Here is a 14,924-nt window from a genome sequence, read left to right as displayed (position 1 = left end):
TGTTGTGTGTAGCTAAGTTGCTGCAGTCATACTTGCACCAGATTCTCCAAGGCTCCCGTGACCTCCAAGAATGTTCCCAGCCTTGCTCCAGAGGACACAGGGGTTCTTGAAGGAGTCCAGCTACATTGGGGGTTGAGAAGTCTGCCTGCAGTGACACAGTGGTGGGATGAACTCCCACAGCACAATTTCACTCCAAAGAGCTTTCCCAGGACTTAATAAGACAAAATTGCTAACAATCTCAATGCCAAGGCATTGCTTGCCCACATCATATCCACATCCTCTCATAATCACTTTTCCAGAAAATTCAAAAGATAGACACACAATGAAAAGGCTTTTTTCCATCCCTCACCCTTACCACTCTGTCTTTGTCTCTCTAAAGGTAACCGCTATTAACTGGTTCTTGTATTTCCAGGGGGAAAATATCAGTCACATATTAATATGTACATGTTTATTTAACCCTAAGGGATCAAGTTGTATACAGCAATCCGTCCCTCTCTTTCCTTCTTGGTGTTTCTGAATGACTGGCACATCTCAGAGATCACTGGGTATCAGCACATGCTCACCTAGTTGATTCTCCGTATGCCAACAAGGTGGCCTTCCCTTGTTGGCTTGCACTGCCATGGGGTACCCCGGCCCCTGGCATGATGCTGGCTGATGTTGCTTCAAGGATGTCTGCTTACAAACAATGCTGCATTGCATATGCCTAGCCATCTAGGTGTTTCCTAGAGGAAATCCCAACAAGGGACTTGCTGGGTAATTGGTAAGCACATTCATAATTCTGATAGATGCTACCAAACTGCCCTTCAAAAGAGCTGAGCTAGTTATCACCCATGGTAGATGAGAATGCCTATTTCCACACACATTTACCATTATTCGGTATTTTAATGTATGCCAGCATGATAGGTAAGAATTACTCCATCATAGTCACTTTGAGCATCATTTCATACACTTAGTCAGCGTGTTTCTGACATCTGTGTGTGGACATCCTGTGCCCATTTTCCAACAGAACGTGTCTTTTTCCAGCTGAATTCTATATCAAAGGAATGAGTCCTTCTAATACACGTGTGTTGCAACTAATTCGCTTGGTTGAATCTTTGTCTCTTGTCCTGGGTTGCGGCTTTGGTGCCATGTTAAAATCTTCAGTTTGTATGTATTTAAATTGGTCAGCACCAGGTGGTTTGTTGGGAGATGCACAGGCTCTCAGGTTTACAAAGGACTCTGTGAAGACTGACAGCCCCAGAGCCCAGGCGCGGGCAGCGCTTTGCTGTCTCTGGTGGCTGTGTGGCGCCCACCTCTGGGTCTGGGTCTTCCCCTGAAATCCTGCTATGTATTGTAGTGGTTAAATATCTGATGCTCTACTCCATCTTTGTTACTGTTACAGGCGTTCCTACACGGTTGGCCACGGTGACGGAATCTTTTAAATCCAGGCTGTAGCACTCAGGAAAGTCTGGGGTACAAGAAGGGGGGTTGAAGGGAACCCCCTAAAAGATGTGGGGAGCTCAAGGTCACCCTTATTAAGGTTTCTCCAGAGGAAGACAAGAAATTTGAACAGAGACCGATCAAATTACTTTGAGATAACTTGAAGTCATGTATGATATAGGTTAAAACTTTGTAAAACCCGGATCACCATAACTTGTCCATTGCTACAGCTATAAACCTGAGACTAAGAAGGAGCAGCCGTCATCTAAATGACAGAGCTGCCCAGCACCTTGATATGCATGTGAATCACCTGGGGATCTTGTTAAAATGCAAATTCTGATTTGGTTGGGGCTTGGGGAGGGCTGAACTTCTGCATTCCAACAAGCTGCTGGACCCCAGGAGCCTGGCTCCAAAATACACAGCCCCTGACTGTTTCCCGCCTGCCTCCCCTCTCTCTTCCCTACCTTCTCTTTCCCTGGGCACTGCACTGGATTGTGTTTATGTGTGTGTGTAACACATGCTTTCTATATGCCTTTACAGTTCTGCTTTCTAACACATCAATTAAGAAATAGGCCATTGTTACCGAGACCACAAGGTACTTCAGGAAAAACCATTGGGTACAAAGGCAAAACACTGACAAATTGATACTTTCTTGCTTCGTCACGCCTGATTTAAGGAAATGAACCCAAAATAAACTATGTGAATTGGAAATTGACTTCAACCACATTTAAATTGTTCTCCTTTAAAATATTAGCAGTTGAGTGTGTAAACCAATATTTATTTTCTAATCAAAGGTTTGCAGCAAATGGTTTTATAAATGAAAGAAATGAAGGAAGAATGCTTTGAAATGTTTCTAGTAATAGAAATGGAAATAGGTTATTTGATTTCTTTAAATGGCCAGCGCAGGCCTCCACTAGCAGCCAGGCTGCTAGGGAAGAGGAAATTGTATGAAAAGCTGACCACGGTCTAAGGCCAAGGCCAGCACCTCTCTGCCAGACAGCATCATAAATATTTTTTTCCTATGGGAAGACGTTGAAGATCCAGCTACATTAAGGGAGACTCTATTAACAGAATAATTGTATGGAGAGGACCTCTTAAGAAAGGCTTCCAAAATTCCATTATCTTAACTGTCACTCGCCACTCGGAGTTGTCTTGGTGCTGTGTGTTTTCATGAATTACCCGAGCTGTTTGTTTTCCCTTTATCAGTCATCACCCTGTCAGCTGGGCCATTCATAACAACTTTTGGCAGCTCATCAGGGGAGTGCAGAGCTGGAATAGGACCCTATCAACTCTCACACCTCATTGTGTGAAACTGTTTACCGGCATTGCTTTTTCTCTGTAAATACTGCACGGGAGCCCTGAAAGGAGAGATGTGTGAAAACAAAATGGCCTAAGCTTGTCACAGTTGGCAGGGATGGCAGAACTGGGTTGACAGAGAATTTACAAGTGCCCCGTGTTTCATTCCTTCAGCTGAATAATACCTACCGGCTGGTCTTGAAGGTTTGTGTATGCTGGTTAATTAGACAATATTTAATTTGCCTTCACACTTGTGTCAGTTGGGGGAAGTGAGACTTTGTAATTAGGGAGTACAGATCGAGTTTCTGTCACCATTCTACTCCCTCACTCTAATTTAATGCACACTTTTCCTGCGTTTTCCTCTTCTTTTATGCTTGGCTGCTAACAAGGTGGCCCACATTACACAACTCCAGCGAGCCAGCGGACCCGGCCCGAGTCTCCGCCAGACTCACCCATCAGAAACAATTTTCTGTTTGAAATGGGTGTCAACAATCTCCTCTCGAAGTGGGTATCCACAGCTTGCCAATGGTATGATTCTCTTTCCGTCTTTATTTTGATTGTAGTTACATATGCACAGATTTTTAAGTGCCAAATTGTTCTGTTTTTTTTTTGTTTTTTTTTTTTGCAGAAAAACAGCGATCTCCCCAGTTTCCCCTCCCTAGAGGCAACCGCTTTCAGCTCTTGTGGCAGAAAATAATTTCAAGGTGAGAAGTGTATTGATCCACTTTGCCTATTTTTGAATGGTTTATTAATGGAAGTGTGTCGTTGGGACTTGCCTCTTTCACTTACTGCTAAGATTTTTTTTTTTTGCTTTTTGTAAATCAAACTATAATTTACATTCAGTGAAATACATAGTATTTTATTTTTTACGATTTAGTTATTTAATCTGACAGGCAGCGTGACAGAGAGAGAAGGAGAGACGGAGAGATTTTCCATCTGCTGGCTCTCGGGTGTAGCCCCCGAAAGACCACAAAACCCAGGGCTGAGCCAGGCCAAGGCCAGGAGCCTGGAACTCTGTCTTGGTCGCCTATATGGGTGGCAGAGACCTAAATACTTAGACAATAATATACTGCTTCCCCAGGCACAGAAGCAGGAAGCTGGACCAGAAGCAGAGTAGCAGGACTCAATCCCTAGCACCTGGGTATGAAATGCCAGCATTGCAAGTGGCATTTACCCAGCTACAGTGCAAAGCTGGCTCAAAATGCATGCATTTTCAAGTTACAGTTCAGTGAATTTTATTATAATAGTGCCATCTCATTTGCTCTGCAAATTTCAGTACCTGTGGTCGGTCACAGTCTGAAAATATTCAATACTGATGAAATAGAACAATATCTTGAATAAAATACACATTATTTAAAACTTCCTAATTGTTTATTCCTGGAATTTTCCATTTTTGTTACTCTCTGACTCAGTCCACAAATTAAACTTCATTAGAAATATAGGAGAAATATATAGCACAGACTCCTATAGGGTGCGGTGCTGTGCACAGTCCCAGGCATCCAGGGGGGATCTCACGCCATGCCACCCCGGGGCCACAGGGCTGTGCTGTGGGAACACATCCATTCCACTGCTCCTCGGCCACCCTGGAAGGCGCCTCCCAGTATTCACCCAGACCCCTCCACAGGCCATCACTTTTCTTTTCTTTTTTTTTTTTTTTAAGATTTATTTTATGTATTTGAAAGTCACGGTTACCCAGAGAGAGAGAAAGAGAGAGAGAGGGAGGGAGGTCTTCCATCTACTGGTTCACTCCCCAGTTGGCCACAATGGCCAGAGCTGCGCCAATCCAAAGCCAGGAGCCAGGAGCTTCAGACTTGGGCCATCTTCCACTGCTCTCCCAGGCCACAGCAGAGAGCTGGATCGGAAGTGGAGCAGCCAGGACTCAAACTGGCACCCCTGTGGGATGCCGCACTGCAGGCAGTGGCTTTACCCGCTACACCACAGCACCGACCCCATCCCATCGCTTTTCTTATTCTAGGTTCGATTTACTGCCTGTGGAACATCCTGTGCGAGGAATCCTACAGGATTTTTGTGTCTGGCTTCTTTCGCCCCAAATGGTATCTTTGAGAATCACGCAGAAGTGTGTCCTGCTGCATCAGGTGAGCACACTGTCCACTCAGTGAGCGTCCATTCACTAGCTGATCCGCATGGCTTCCAGTTTTCAGCCTCTGGGTCATCTCTTTATTACTGATTTGCTGGAGTTCTGGTATATTCTAGACAACAAATCCTTTCTTAGGAACAGATTCGGAAATGTCTCTCCCAGTCTATGACTTGTCTTTTTGTTTTCTTCGTGATATTGTTTGGTGAAGAGAAATTTCAAATTCTGCTTCTGTCCCATTTATGATTTTTTATGACTAGTAGTTTTGTGTCCTGTTAGAGAAACTTTGGTGAGCCACAGATCATGCACACATTCCGTGTTCCGTTCTTTTTCTTTTTAGAAAACATTGAAGCACCAGAGTTTCAGACCCCTTATTTCATCTAACTTTTGTGTAAGAGATGAGGTAGACATTGAGCTGCTTTACCATGTTTCAGCTTTTGCTGTGGCTCTCAGGTTGTTCTAGGATCACTTGCTGGGAGGACTACCCTTTCACCATCGTGTGTGTGTGCCTGTGTGTGCATATGTGTGTGCGTGTGTGTGCGCACACACACCTGTACATGTGCTGTAGGTGGACTACACAAGTGTGGGTCTATTTCAGGACCCTGTTCTGTGTCATTGAGCTGTTTGTCTATATTTGTGCAAATAACAATACCTTAATTCTTGTTATCTTATAGTAAATCTTGATGTCTTCCCAATGTGTTCTTTTTAAGGTTCTTTTGATTACTCTTTTTACCTTTTGGATTTTCATATACATTTTACAACCAGCGCTTAGTAATTTCTACTAAAAATCTTCCTGGAATTTTGAATTTATAGATCAATTTGGGGAAAATTGACTCTTTAGCAATATAAATTCTTTCAATGTATAGGCATGTTACATGATTTAATTTTTTATTTAATATCTGCAATATGTAGCAGTTTTAAGAACAGAAGCCTTACATATCTTTTGTTAAATATACTTTTACAGTTTATATTTTGTTACTATTATAAATGGAATTGCTTCTCAATTTCATTTTCTAATGTTTTCATGGTTAAAAAAATGAAATGTAATTAATTTTCTTCCTTGATTCCTGTGACTTTGCTAAATTTACTTTGTTTTAGTAGTTGATTTTCTCCCTAGATTTTTTAGAATTTTTTGTACAAAATCATGTCATCTATTTTTAAAAGTTCTGCTTCTTTCTTTTTAATTTATAGGCCTTATTTTTTTCTTGTGTTGCATTCTCTAGTACTTCCTGCATAACGCTGAATAGAGGGGGAGTAGACGTGTTATTTCTGAACTCAGAAAGCATTCAATATTTCATTAAGCACGACATTCACTGTTAAGACTTTAAACAAGAAAAGATCCAGTTGTCAATAATATTTATTAGAAGGGCAGAGCGACAGTGAGAAAGGCAGAGAACTTTCACTTGTCGACTCACTCCACAACCGGGCTGAAGCCTGGAGCCCAGACCTCCATCTTAGTCTCCCTCTCAGGTGGCAGGTGCCAATGTGCTTCCGTCATCAACCCCTCCCTTCTTAGGTTCATTAGTAGGGAGCTGGATTGAAAGTGGAGTAGGGGAGACTCGAACTGGTGCTCAGACCTGGGATGCTGGCCTGGCAAGGGTGGTGGCTGAACCTGCCGGGCCTCGACACTGCCGCCCCCACTGTTTTTGTGTGCCCGTTAGCAGATTCTGTTAGTGTATTGCATTACAACTGCTGGCTTTCTAATACGGAACCAAAGCTGTAACCCTGGCCTAAGTTCTACTTACTAATAGCATTTATTCTTACATAATGCTGAATTTGGTTTTCTAACAGTTCATTGAGGAGTTTGCATCTTTACTCAGGATTTATGATTGTCTTTTTTTTTCTTGTGCCGGCCTCCTAAAGCAACCTGAACAGTGTGAACTGTTTTCCTGAAATGTATATGAGCTGGGGTTACATTTTTCCCGAAGCCTTTGATATAACTTATATGCGAAGCTAGGATTTTTCCTCACTGAAAGGTTTTAAATTAGGAATTCAATTTTGAAAATAGATCTAAGGCTAGTTGAATTTGTGTATCTTCCTTGTTAATTTTGGTGAGCTTTACTTTTAAATTTTTTTAATAAACTGTTGAATTTATAGGCACAAAATCATTTAATTGTCATATCCTCTTGGAGAACTGAATCCTTTATCATTATGGGATGGCTGTCTTTATCAGTGGTAACGTTTCTCATCTGAAGCCTCCTTTGATAAAGCTCTTTTAGCTTTCCTTAGATTCCTGTCTGCAGTGTGTCGTTTTCCATCCTTTTTCTCTTTATCTATGTCTTTAGATTAAACTGGCAATTTTGCAGATAACGCATAGTTGGGTCTTACTTTTCATCTGATCTGACAAATCTCTATCTTTCTGTTAGTGTTATTTGCATTTAATATGGTTATTGATGTGATCAAGTTAAAATCTACCATTTAACCGGTTTTCTATTTGTTCCATCTGTTCTCTTTCTTTTTGCCCTTTTTCTGTTTAATTGGGTGTTTTTGATGTTTCACTGTTGTTTCCACTGTTGAGTTATCATTTACGACTCTTGATAACATTTAGCAGTTGCATTAGTCTGTACCGTGCGTGTCTACTTTCAAATAACAGCACCCTGTCTCACGTCTTGCACGAGGACATGATATCCCCAATGCCTGCCTCCCAGCCTCCTTCTGCCATGGCCATGGATTCATCCTCACATACGCTTCTAATATCCGACGCTACCATCTGTGCCTTACATAGCTGTCTTCCTACTTGTTCCATTCCCAGGGCTCTCGATTTCCTGGTGTGGATTCAAGTTTCTGTCTGCCACTGTGTTCCTTCTTCTGAAGAACTCTCTTGAAGATTCCTGAGAACCTGAGTCCACAGGCTACGAGTTCCCTCAGATTTCGTGTTGCTGCTTTCGATTTCGGAAGGTCTTTTTCTTTCCTTTGTGGAAGACATCTTTTCTGGGTATAAAATGCTGACTCGATGAGTTTAGATGTTGTCCCGCAGCAGCATTTGCTTATCTTCTGGCTTGCACAGTTTCTGGGGAGAACTGTAGTGGAGCTCTCAGCTTCAGGTTTCAGTTTCCCCGTGTGGACTGTGTCTCTTTTTCGCCGTCTACCTTTATAATGTCCTCTTTGTTCCCTGATTTTCGGTGCTGTGGATTTTTCATGGCTGTGGTGTGGGCATTCTTGCGGGAGAGGGGCATTTTGTCTCCTTGGTGTTCTCTTGTGTGTCTTGAAGCTGTAGTCTTGACGTTTCTCATGCACTGTTTTTCTTGGGATGCCAGTTACACCTGGATTAGATCTCTTACCCTTGCCCCAAAGCTCTTGGATGCGTTGATGTCTTTTTCGGCCAGCACTCCGTCCTTGTGACTGTTCTGCCATCAGTGCTGGAACTGCCATGACAGTCTCCCTAAGGAAACGTCGCTGCTGTCTCCTTATCCCCAAACCCTCGTGGGCTTATCTCTTTCAAACACTGTTCTCTGCCCTTGTAGAAGCATCTGATGACTGACAGCTCCTGAAAGTAGATGCTTGGGTGGTAACTGTCATCTTTAGCTGTAGGTCAAATTTGAATTTCACTAGTAAAAGTAAACTTAATGGTAATAAGGACCAAATTTTCCATATCTATGAAACCAGTCAACTTACTTTCCCTTATTTTCTCATTTTAAATGATTTTAGCATTCTCATAAATAGAAAAACCAAAATAGTTTGTTTATTACAGACTTAGCGTGTGCTAGTGTTATAAATCTGTTTTTGAATCAACTAATTGAATTAATTAATTTAATTTTCACAAAAATATGTTAATGTGGCCACTGTTATTGTCTTCATTTTTACAGATAAGGATAAGCTGTGATACAACAGGATTAATTTGTCCAAAGTTGCAGAAAGAGAAAATGAAAGAATCAGGCTTCTGACCCCCTCTGCTGTAGCTGCCTTCAACACACAGAAACGTGAGGTTTCTCCTGTAATATCCTTGCTTTTGGTCTCTGCAAGCCTTCATGTACTCTGGTCCCTCTTAGTCTATTAGTCAGCAAGTTCACGTTCAGCATTCACACGTGTGCAGAATCGCTGTGTTCACTGTGGAGGCCTGAAGATTCCTTCCAGGAGTGTAGGCTCTACAAACAGAAGGCTCTGCCAATCTGGAAATGACCATTGAGGTACAGAATGCTGCCCTCATTAGAACAAGAAAAGCCCAGTGAGATCTGGGCGCTCAGAAGTCAGACAGTACATCTCAGCAGTGATGGCTATCCGGGGGCGTGCTTAGTCCCTGTGTCCCCCAGGTGGATCTGTCACTTCTCTCCCACCTCTCTTTTTTTTTGCACCCTGATTTTTAGCTATTGTGCTGTTTTTAAACTCTCCCCCCCCTCCCCCCAAGATAAACAAGGGCATTGTTTCAGGCTCCAAAGGTCTTTGTGAAAGTTTAAAGAGAGAACAAATTCTCGCTCCTGGTGTGCACATTTGCCCTCATGCACAAACATGGGCACGTGTTACTGAGCAGCAGGGCACCGTCTGAGATAGGCACCAGTAGGCGGGCCACTGTGCTGATGTGTGCACATCACAGAGTGTACTTACACAGACCCCAATGACGCCTACTACACACCTGCCTACACGTTCATCACAGGGGACCGCATCTTGTATGTCGCCTGTTGTTAACCAAAAGCTGATATGTGGCTCGTGACTTACAACTTGTATTTCTCTTATCCCAGTTATTTCCTTTCCCCACCAAAATAGATAACTGAAAATGAACATGGATTAACATGAGTTGTTCCCTAGTATTCCTCAAATAGCTGTGATAAATAAATGCAGTCTTATCATCAGTATCTGACTCCTCTAGACACCTAACAAATAATTAACATACCACTGATTGAATTAAAGGAACCCTACAGTGAATCATTTTGGAATCAATGAGAAAATCCTCATTCATTTGTATTTTAATTTGAAGAGCAGATTTCCTAATGCAGTGCATATCAGTGTATCCTAGAGAGAAGTTGTAGCTGATCCCTTATTCCTATCTGGAAGCCCTACAGGAGGAAGGCACCAGATTCCTTCATAACTGATGGCCACCCCCTCCCTGCTGCAATATGTGGTAGATGGTAGGTACTTAATAAATAGCTCCTGTTGGAAATTATGACTCCCAGCAATATCAAGATTGACGCAGAAAGATTTCTAGATGCTACTGCAACAGACTTTCTCAAAGAGAGAGTCTAGCCAAAACTAACAGTAAGCATAGAGCCATCTTTTAGGAAAAGCTTGGTAATGTGGTTGCCTGGCCACATGTTGGAGTCATGGAGACCTGGGATCCAGTCCCATCCCTGTCACTTACTGGCATTGTAACCGCAGAGCTGTGGGACTGAAGTCTCAGTTCCCCAGTCTTCAAATTTGGAGCAGTGATATAATTTCCTATCTTTGTTGTGTGGATTAAATAAAGTACCCCAGGTCAAGAGCTTAGCTCGGGGCTGGCTTTGTGGCGTTAACAGGTAAAGCCACCTTCTGCGACTCCAGCACCCCATACAGGCGCCAGTTTAAGTCCTGACTGCTCCATTTCTGATCCCGCTCCCCAGTAATGGGCTCGCAAAACAGCAGATGTCCCAAGCATTTGGGAGACCCGGGTGAATCTCCTGGTTCCTGGCTTCGGTCTGGCCCAGCAGCAGCAAATGTGGCCATTTGGGGAGTGAACCAGTGGATTGAAGATCTCTCTCTGTGTCTCTGTCTCTTTAACTCTGACTTCCATATAAATAAATAAAAATCTTTTTTTTTTTTTTAAAGAAAAGAGCTCGGGGCCAGTGCTGTGGCGCAGCAGATTAAGCCCCTGGCCTGAAGCGCCGGCATCCTGTATGGGCACTGGTTCAAGACACGGCTGCTCCACTTCCCCTCCAGCTCTCTGCCATGGACTGGAACATCAGTAGAAGATGGTGCAAGTCCTTGGGCCCCTGTACTCACGTGGGAGACCCAGAAGAAGCTTCTGGCTCCTGGCTTCGGATCAGCACAGCTCCAACCATTGCGGCCAATTGGGGAATAAACCATTGGATGGAAGACCTCTCTCTCTCTCCCTCCCTCTGCCTCTCCTCTCTCTGCCTCTCCTCTCTGTGTAACTCTGACTTTCAAGTAAAATAAATAAATCTTAAAAAACAGAAAGAAAAAGAAAAGAGCTTATCTCATGACCAACTACAGAAAGTGCTTGACAAGTAATAAAATGCTGTTGTTTAACAGGGATTTCAGGGGGCCAGTTCTGTGGTGTCGTAGGTTAAACATCCGCCTGCAGCACCAGCACCCCATATGGGCTCTGGTTTGAGTCCCAGCTACTCCACTTCCAATCCAACTCTCTGCTATGGCCTGGGAAAGCAGTGGAAAATGGCCCAAGTGCTTGGGCCCCTGCACCCACGTGGGAGACCCGGAAGAAGCTCCTGCCTCCTGGTTTTGGATCTGTGCAGCTCCGGCCGTTGCAGCCAGTTGGAGAGTGAACCAGCGGATAGAAGACCTTTCTCTCTGTTTCTCTCTCTGTGTAACTCTGACTTTCAAATAAATAGATAAATCTTTTAAAAATGATTTATTTACTTGAGAGGCAGAGTTACAAAGAGAGGGAGAGACAGAGAAAGAGATTTCCATCCACTGGTTCACTCCCCAGATGTCCACAATGGTTGGAGCTGGGCTGATCCAGAGCCAGGAGCTGGAGCTTCTTCCAGGTCTCCCACGCGGGTGCAGGGGCCCAAGCCCTTGGGCCATCTTCCACTGTCTTCCCAGGCCGTAGCAAAGAGCTGGATCAGAAGTGGAGCAGCCGGGACTCGAAAATGGCGCCCACATGGGATGCCGGCACTGCAGGCGGTGGCTTTACCTGCTCCATCACAGGGCAGGCCCAAGAAATAAATCTTAAACAAAACACAACAAAACAAAACACCAGAGATTTCAGGAATTGAGGCAGTGACGATCTGGGTGTGTAAGGAATGTTGACAAAAGTGGGCAAACCTGGAACAGAGGTGTCTATGGGCTTCGTGTATTTCGCTCTTCTTGCTTTGGGAATGTTGAGTGACACCTGGCTGTCCATGTGGGCAGGCGGAAAGAGCCAGGAGGGGAAGAGAGTGGGAAATGCCCGTGGCGGTTAGAGGAATGCCCTCCACCAAGGAGGCGTGCCGGAGGGCGGCTTGGGCCCACCTATCAGCTGAAGATGAGCGCAGCCGGAGGCCGTGGGCAAGGGCACAGCGATGAGCTCTCATTTGTCGCGTGTCAGCTCGCGGAGGGGGCCTCAGGATCTGGTGTCTAACAAGTCCTAGAAACCAGAAAGAACAATCCGGCTCCCCCAACAGCGCCTCTTGCCCTTTGCACGTTTTCCCCGCGGAGCTGTGACAAGCCAACAGTCAGCATCATCGACCCCATTTTATCCATGAGGAAGCCTGATTTGAGAAATGAAATGACCAGGCCCAAGGTCACTGAGCTACTCAGTAACCAACGTGGGGCTTGAGTTCAATTCTTCCCTTTGGGTTCTGTACGTTTTCCCCAACGAACTAAGCAGGCTGTGTGTTCTGCAGAATCCATTTATTTCGGTTATCCAGTGTGTGTGCATGTGTGCTGGACGCTTAAACATTTGTGTTTACGAGATAATTTCATATTCAGCCGCAGAAGCTAAAAGTGGCAGCCTTATGTCTCTTTCTGGTCCGCCGGGGCGCCAGGTTTGTCAGGCTGATACGCTAGATCTTGGGTGATGTCAGGGGAAGACACCCACAGCCTTTGGTTAAAAGACTCTGAGACTTCAAGGACTGCCGGCTGTCTGGGAGAGGCTGCCGTGCTCCGCGGGATGCGAGGCTGTAGACATTTCAATCAGGTGCTCCACGGAGGGTCCAGGGCTGCAGAACACAGTGTGTCTCGGGACAGACGATGCAAGGACCCAAGAAGACGGACCCTCAGCAGCACGTGAGCTCCTGGTGGATGACTCCTGGGTAAGGGTGCCTTTTCATCTCTCGTCATTTATATTCTGAGCTCTTACCTAGAATAAATCGTACTCTATCTAATTAGCCTGATAATCCACTTTGTTTAGAATGGAGAGGGGGAAATATGTTGATCTCCCTGTTAGCAGGATATGAAATGTGCCCAAAGCAGAATATCTTTTTCTATCGTGCATAACATTAATCTCTACCGTTCTCAAAAATGAATAACTATTATTCTGTGGCTTAGTGTTACCCTTTATGGGTTTCCAGGTGACAATTTATTTCAGGAAGAATTCTCGCCAGAAAATATTCTTTTTTTTTTTTTTAAGATTTATTTATTTGAGAGGCAGAGTTACAGAGAGAGGGAGAGGGGGAGGGTGGGGAAAGGGAAGGGAGATAGGGGGAGAAAAAGAAAGAGAGAGAGAGAGAGATCTTCCATCCACTGGTTCACTCCCCAAATGGCCACAATAGCCATAGTTGAGCTGATCCAAAGCCAGGAGCCAGGAGCTTCTTCCAGGTCTCCCACGCGGGTGAAGGGGCCCAAGGACTTGGGCCATCTTCTGCTGCTTTCCCAGGCCATAACAGAGAGGTGGATTGGAAGTGGAGCAGCTGGGACTTGAACTGGCACCCATATGGGATGCTGGCCCCGCAGGTGGTGGCTTTACCCATTAAGCCACAGAGCTGGCCCCCAGAAAAAAAATTTTTTAATTATTTATTTGGAAGTCGGAGTTACAGAGACAGAGGCACAGAGAGATCTTCCATCCACTGGTTCACTCCTCAGTAAAGAACTGGAAGCTGGGGTGTTGTGGTGGAGCAAGTAAAGCCACCACCTGATGGCCTCCCATATGGAGCACAAGTTCCAATCATGGCTGCTCCTCTTCTGATCCATTTCCCTGCTAACATGCCTGGGAGGCAGTGGAAGATAGCCCAAGTGCCTGGGCCCCTACCGCTCACATGGGAGACTCAGATGGAGCTTCTGGCTCATAGCTTCAGCCTGGCCCAGCCCCCGCCATTGTGGCCATCTGGGGAGTGAACCAGTGAACAGAAGATACCTCTCTCTCTCTCTCTCTCTCTCTCTCTCTCTCTCTCTGTTTTCCTCCTTCTGTTGCTCTGCTTTTCAAAACAAACAAGGAAGAGAACAGAAAAAAAGAATTGGAAGTCCAGTCTGCTCTGCTCAGTGCTAAGAGAACCACCCCGGGACAGATGGATCTCTGACTCCTGAATTCATGACTGCTCTCAAGGGTTCTTGTCCACACCAAGTCTACACTTACGTGCCACAGTCTTATTCTCCCCTTGACTGGCTTGCGCATCTCCATGTGGACAAGTGCACAAGCTACAGCCACCCATGCCCTCTGTCCAGGGAGACTGCGGCCTCCTTGAGATAACTTGGGAGGCTGGGAAACATGAGCCTGACAGAGCTCTTACATAGGAAGTGATTATTCTTTGCCTACTGAGATTCTTACTTTAAAAAACCCCGAGGAAATTGTGTTTTTATATTTATTTAACATTGATGTGCAATATTTACAATTACAAAATGATTCACAGTATAACAGAATGGAAAGAAATTTTTACTTGGGTATATAATTGTCTTTTCTTTCATATTAATTTATTCCTTTGATTAATATAATGTGTTCTCCACTTGGTCTTCTGAGATCATGTACAATAGTAACACATTTAGAATAATATTAATAAAAGATTATTTTGTATCACTCATAGGGAAAACCAAGCAGCATTTCTGTTCTTTATAAATGTTATGCAAGCGAGCATAATATAGTCCCCAGAATACTGTCTGTAATACCAGCTGTGTGTGTTCATGGGGCTTGCAAAATATTCATGGTGCCTGGTCCTTATGTGTGTGTGTGTGTGTGTGTATTGCATTCACTCTTCTCTCATCCTTATTTGTGTATGTGTGTTGGGTCCCTCTCCTCTTTCCTGTGTGTGCATGTGTGTGTGTGTTGGGTCACTTTCCACTCGTCCGTGTGTGTGTGTGTGTACGCACGTGTGTGTTGTGTCCCTCTCCTCTCTTTGGGAGGTTGGGGCCATCATCTGGGAGAATGCATTGGTTGGTGTGACCACCCCCCAACATAACCACGAAAGGCATCCAGCATGAATCTTCCACAGGGGCTCACACCGATGGCTCCCTCTCCTGGAAAACTTTTTTTTTTTTTAAGAAATTAATTTATTTGAAAGTCAAAGAAAGACAGAGATTTTCCATCTGTGGGTTT

At 44.4% G+C, this 14,924-nt stretch overlaps 1 long non-coding RNA gene across 1 annotated transcript; it reads left to right on the top strand.

Moving 5' to 3' along the window:
• The first annotated feature begins 3,114 nt into the window (after window positions 1-3,114).
• Window positions 3,115-10,863, top strand: LOC133748804 (uncharacterized). Its single transcript, XR_009864501.1, has 5 exons — window positions 3,115-3,219; window positions 3,344-3,419; window positions 4,691-4,811; window positions 8,617-8,730; window positions 10,547-10,863. It is a non-coding gene; the product is annotated as an uncharacterized LOC133748804 (long non-coding RNA).
• The last annotated feature ends 4,061 nt before the right edge of the window (window positions 10,864-14,924 follow it).

This window comes from Lepus europaeus, chromosome 19, assembly GCF_033115175.1.
Source record: "Lepus europaeus isolate LE1 chromosome 19, mLepTim1.pri, whole genome shotgun sequence".
NCBI classification, from domain to species: Eukaryota; Metazoa; Chordata; class Mammalia; order Lagomorpha; family Leporidae; genus Lepus; species Lepus europaeus.
This window is presented reverse-complemented; position numbering and strand designations above follow the sequence as displayed.